This window comes from Echinops telfairi, unplaced genomic scaffold (assembly GCF_000313985.2).
Source record: "Echinops telfairi isolate 266 unplaced genomic scaffold, ASM31398v2 ScPeMD7_7469;HRSCAF=8507_0, whole genome shotgun sequence".
In the NCBI taxonomy this organism is placed as follows: Eukaryota; Metazoa; Chordata; class Mammalia; order Afrosoricida; family Tenrecidae; genus Echinops; species Echinops telfairi.
This window is the reverse complement of record NW_022111372.1, coordinates 1,587,719-1,593,718: the sequence shown is the minus strand read 5'-3', so window position 1 is coordinate 1,593,718 and position 6,000 is coordinate 1,587,719. Positions and strand designations below refer to the sequence as shown.

The 6,000-nt window shown below is 38.3% G+C and overlaps 1 protein-coding gene across 1 annotated transcript in view; it reads left to right on the top strand.

Moving 5' to 3' along the window:
- Window positions 1–3,413: 3,413 nt before the first annotated feature.
- The window catches only part of NRIP1 (nuclear receptor interacting protein 1), a 92,285-nt gene continuing 89,698 nt past the window's right edge, over window positions 3,414–6,000 (top strand). The window contains exon 1 of the mRNA XM_045284627.1: window positions 3,414–3,493. The gene's annotated coding sequence lies outside the window, so the exon portion shown is untranslated. The remainder of the gene's footprint in view (window positions 3,494–6,000) is intronic.

The following is a 6,000-nucleotide window of genomic DNA, read 5'->3' as shown; positions in this document are numbered from 1 at the left end:
TCTGATCCTGTAAAGATTGCTGGATCACTGGGGTTGGTATGAGTCTGAATCCATTGGATGGTGCGAACACCAACAATGAGGCAGGTGGGGGTGGGGCTATTGTCAGATGGTCAAATAGGATTAGCCCTTCATCTTTTTGTATTGTGTGACCTTGCAACCAGTAACTTCAGCCAGGAATAATTTCAGAGTCATGTAAATGAATGCAATTAAGGTATTGCTTTATCATCTTACATAGTTCAGATGGAACTTTATTGGACGAAGAGCCTTGCTTGTTTCATGAAGAAGGTCAAAATAAGGTTAACTTTTATTATATATTATATAAGATGATTTGATAATGTTTTTATTTAGTTGCTGAAAATGTGGTGTTCTAATAGAAAACTATGTAGCTATCTGTATTACATATATTTATTTAATTGCAAGCTTGTCTGCTTTCAGATTTTTTGTTTGTTTTGTTTTCTCTAACAGTTTTCATCTTATTAAATAGATGACTTCTGTCTTCTTTTAGAACCTTGGAAACATTTTGCTTGCATTATGATTCTTTGACCTACATATGTAAGTAGTATGTAGGGGTGGCTTTGGAGCTACTAATTTTGGGGCTTCAAACAAAAAACAAACAACCCCTCACAGCCGTGGTTGCTATTCTTTTCCTGGCACAGGGCTAGAAATGGCTGGTGACCTTGCAATTAGCTGCCCAACGTAGAACCCACAACGTTACCAAGGCTCCTTGGTTTGTGTGCTTAGAGAAGTTTCTTAAGCTTCAGTTACCATGTTAACTGGTGCAGGCCCATGGGCAGCAGAACTAGCTTCCCCTACTCACCTGACCAAAAAGGAGACCTACCGTTCAGCCTGACTGATCAAGTGTGGATGTGGGAGAGAGCTGAAATGAATGAGAGGGGGAGGCATGGAGAGCAAAGGCGGTGGGGTGGGGAAGAGAAATAATGATGAAAGGTAGGTATTATTCATAGTTGACTCACTTAACTACTTTCTTTCCTTCTATGGTATTATTTTTACTTCAGCATGGTGTAAGAATTAGTTTGAAGTTCCAAGATCCACTGATTCATTTATCTGACACTTACTGAACTTGAGTTATATACCTTGCACAGGGCTAGGAATCGGAGTTCAAAGGTGGATGAGGGGGCACGTGGTCACAGGGAGAATCACAGTCAGCACAATACTGAGAAAATGACCCAGATGTTTTGTGGTCAAAGGCCCTGCTTCCTGAGAATGTTAAGGAAACATCACTCAAAGAAATTTGGTACCTGCATGTGGTTTTAAGGAAACTTAAGGGTTCTGGCGATGTAGTGATAATAAAATAAAGCTGCATAGTATTGGGAAATTAGTCAACTTTTGAATTTTATTTTTTGGAGGCAATGCCCTGATTTGTGAGACTTGACTTTAGGTTGTGGTTTACAAGTTGAGAAATCTAGAAATGCAATCCAGCTATCACCATTATGAACACTGTTCGAAATACTGCGGTAGTGCTGTTGGAAGTTTGAACCGTAGTCTCCGTATTGTTAACTATTATTCAGCGTCTAGGAGCCTGTATTCATGCAGGTTCCTTAGTTGCTCCAACCTTCAACTATAAGCTCTGGGTCTTGCTGTCTAAAAATTCTTTCATCTGCTTTTTAATTACTCAAAATATAAACTTTCCTACATCTCAATGTTATTGTTTAACTAGAGTTCTTCTGATTCTGAGTTAAATTTTTTTGTGTCTGGTGGTCTAGAAAAAGAATGAGACATTTGTAAGCTTGATTATCCTATATCGAACTCAAACTTGGCCAGTTGATCCACCCAATAGATACAACCTGAATTTATTTATTTATTTTAATAAATCATTTTATTGGTGGCTTTTATAACAATCCATACATCATTTGTATCAAGCACATTTGTACATATGTTGCCATCATCATTTTTAAAACATTTTCTTTTTACTTACTTGAGCCCTTGGTATTAGCCAATTTTTAAAATCGTTTTATTATTTTATTATCACAATCCATATATACATCAATTGTGTCAAGCACATTTGTACATTCATGGCATTCATCATTCTCAAAACATTTGCTCTCTACTTAAGCCCCTGGCATCAGCTCCTCATTTTCCCCCTCCCTCCCTACTCCCCCCTCCCCTCTTGATAATTTATAAATTATTATTTTGTCATATCTTACCCTGTCCAGTGTCTCCCTTCACCCACTTTTCTGTTGTCCTTCCCCCAGGGAGAAGAGCACATGTAGATCCTTATAATCGGTTCCCCCTTTCCACCCCACTCTCCCTCTACGCTCCCAGTATCGCCACTCTCACCACTGGACCTGAAGGGATCATCCGCCCTGGATTCCCTGTGTTTCCAGTTCCTATCTGTACCAGTGTACATCCTCTGGTCTAGCCAGACTTGCAAGGTAGCATTAGGATCATGATAGTTGGGGCGGGGGGAGGGGGGGGGAGTATTTAGGAACTACAGGAAAGTTGTGTTTTTCTCATTGCTACATCACACCCTGACTGGCTTATCTCCTCCTGGAAACCCCTCTGTAAGAGGATCTCCAGTGGCCTACAAATGGGCTTTGGGTCTCCACTCCGCACTCCCTCTCATTCACAATGATATGAACCACACCAGCTTGCGTGATCACGAGGTGCCAAAGGGATCAGTTATCAGTCATCAAAGAACAAAAAGATCATATCATTGTGTGCTCACCTCCCTGATACAACCTGAATTTGTTCTGGGTGGAAGTACCTCTTACAGATTCCAGGACAGGAATTTCTTCCTTGGCTTTTTGATTATTGGGGTCTTTTCCTTCTTACATATTGTTAGTATTTTTGTCTGTATACTAGTGCAATTTTGTTTTCCCATGGGTCTCCCAGCTGTGATGCACAGGAGGAGTGGATACATAATGATAATTATGTATACAAGGGGGTATTGGGAATAGAGGGATGGGGTTGGGGAGCAGTATAACAGAGTGTGATTGCATGAAGCATCTTAAAGGCAATTTGACCATGGGGGAGGGGGAATGGCCTAAAATTGATGAGGGGATGATTTTACAATTCTCCGTGATTAAACTATTGAATTATTTGATATGTAAATTACTTGTGAATAAAACTGCTTGGGGGAAAATGAGGTGTTTGAAACTCCGTGATGACGTTAAGATAATTTTAATACATTATCTCCTAGAATCCTTGATCCAAATTCTTTTTCTTTTCCTATTATTGATAATCTCACATCCTTAAGAATAAGTGATTGCCTTTACGATGTGAATAGGAAATAGTGTATTTTGGTAAATGATTTTGCAGTGCAGGCTGTTTCGTTAGATGTGGTTGTTCTTTTTAAAGAGATGGTTTATTTTAGGTAAAATTCTGTTGTAAAACATACTACTGAAACTCAGGTAAAATGCAATTGAAGTAAGACTTTTTTTTAATTTTCAGGAAATATTTGGATTGTGAGCTATTTCAGAACTCTGTTCTCAGGATCCACTATTTTCACGTTTCGGAGAATAGCACACAGAAGGTATTGTATTTTGTCTCAATAGTTTGTTTATTTATTATTGTTATTAAAATGTAGCCTGTGCTTTAAAATTGCAGGAGTCATAAGACTGTTATGCCAGATTTTTTACCCCCAAATATTGATAGACCAGTTATTTGACATTTGTCCCAGAGGAGAGGAATCTGTTTTAGTGCCCATAAATTCTGGATGCTGTGTAAGAAAATAAGTTTTGTTTGGTTTAGATCTAGCTCACTTTTACCTGTTTTAAATGTTTGAGTCATTTACATTTTACCTCTTTAGTATAGAGCTACTTTAAAGACTATTGCTAAAAAATGAGATATAAAAATATCCTGTTTCACTAAAGCAGTACAAAGAATACATAAATCATTCAGACTGATTAAAGTCCTTCCTTCCTATACCAACTGTGTCTTGTAGGATAGGGACAAGCTGTCCTCAGTATTTCCATCAGCCTTTCATGAGGGTCCCTAGACATCGGCCACTAGACCAGGAGACTTTGCCTCTGAATGATGCCCATCTTCTCAGTTCCCTCCCGGCCTTACCTACAATGGTTAGGTGGCTAGGTAAATGTGGAGTCATCATTCATTTGCTTCTAGGCCTGGAGATTCAGGAGATGTGATATACTACTTGGAAAGAAGCACACTGAGTACATAAAAAATGTACCTACTATGTGCTTTTGTCTTCTGCACTTGTGTACTCCATGTGGATATGTTATCTGATTTGTCTCGAGTCAGTGGTGAACATCGTGTTCTTCAGCCATATTCAAAATTTCTTCTTGGTGCCCAACTTTATACCTCCCCTCTGCCCTGTCCAATGTTTACGTTTTAAAAACCTTGCCAGCTGTCTGGCTTGGAACAGAAATATGGCAGAGTGATATATTAAGTACATTTTTAAGAAATAACAGATCTGTGTTAATAATGTATTACTGGATAATCACATGTCTTCTCATAATAATGCAAATATTGTTTTGAAAATTGTCTTAAGTAATCGCTTGTCTAAGATTGGATTGGTGTGCTGTCGTGCTCCATATCATTTTGTGTTGTATTTTGAAATAGAAGCCCCTCTATTTTGCTCAAGATCAACCCTTTCTTGCCAAAGGTCCTTTTTTTCCACTCCTCTTGTCAATTATGGGGCAAAGGCAAATAAGAAATTTAAATATGCATATTGGGACTGTAAAAGAAATAGTAAATGAACCCTAAATATTAATTACATTAAAATTTTAATAAGTATCCATTAAAGAGCCCTGGTGATGCTGTGGGAGAAGAGTCGGGCTGCTAACTGCGAAAGGTAGTGGCTCATCACCACCACTGCTCTGTGGGAGAAGATGAGGATGAGGCAGTGCATGCCCATCAAGATCTAGTCTCCATAGCAGGGGGTGTGGTTGGGGTTTTCGGCTTCATTGGTTAAATACTTTGAACTTTGTGGACTATAGGGTTATCCTTTGGAATTCCAGTTAAGAATTGTTACTGTAATTACAAAATTAAACATGTAAACCTTAGTTGTAAAGAAAAAATATCACCCTTGTAAAAACCATTTAAAATTATCTGCTTCTGAAAGTTTATCATGCAAATACAACATAATGATTATATAATGGAATTATTATTTTTTAGTTAAAAACTTCAAAAAAATTAAGTTTAGTTGAAGCATTAACTAGATAAATTATAAATTCAGGACAGCAGTTGGCTTTAAGTAATTTTGGGAGGGGGAATAAATTAGGTTAGTAGCCCTCAGGGTAGTGTAACTGGTAATATGTTCACTACAAATGAAAAGGCGATGGTACGGTCCACCCTGAAATCCTTCAGAAGAAAGGCCTGGTGATCAACTTCAGAAAATAGGACCCCTGTTAACCCTGTGGTTTACACAGTTTGGCTCCGATGCACATGAAGTCACCATGAGTCAAGTCTACTTTTTTGGCAACTGGGTTAGCCTTTAAAATAAAGGCTACCTTTCTCTCTCTCTCTCTCTCTCTCTCTCTCTCTCTCTCTCTCTCTCTCTCTCTCTCTCCCTCTCTTTCTGTGGGGGGACTTTCTAAAATTAAATATAACTTTCACAGCATCAAGAAGAAACTCTTTAAGTGCTACGTCATGATCTTTTAAGTACACTCTGTGCAACTCATACTCTGTAACAGGAGGCTTATTCAGTACCATGAACAGAAACCAATCTTTGTTCTCTTTGTGCCATTTATTAGGTTTGCCATATTCTAAACTGTATAAAACTGGGATCATGTGGTATGCATTCCTGCTTGTCTGATATTTTCCATCAGAATGATACTCGTGTCATCTCTGCGGCATGTATCACTCCACTCCCCATCCATCTCTGCTCCGTTGTCTGATGACTAGAACAGAAAAGCCAGTGGCCATGAGTTGATTTGCACATTAAGAAAGGTCTACATTAATAATCTATTTTATTTAACCCAATGCACATCAAGGATTATCATTTCAGTGCAAAATCAGTATAAAATTATGATCTATTTTACAGTCTACTCATACCAACTTTTGAAAATTGGTTATGTA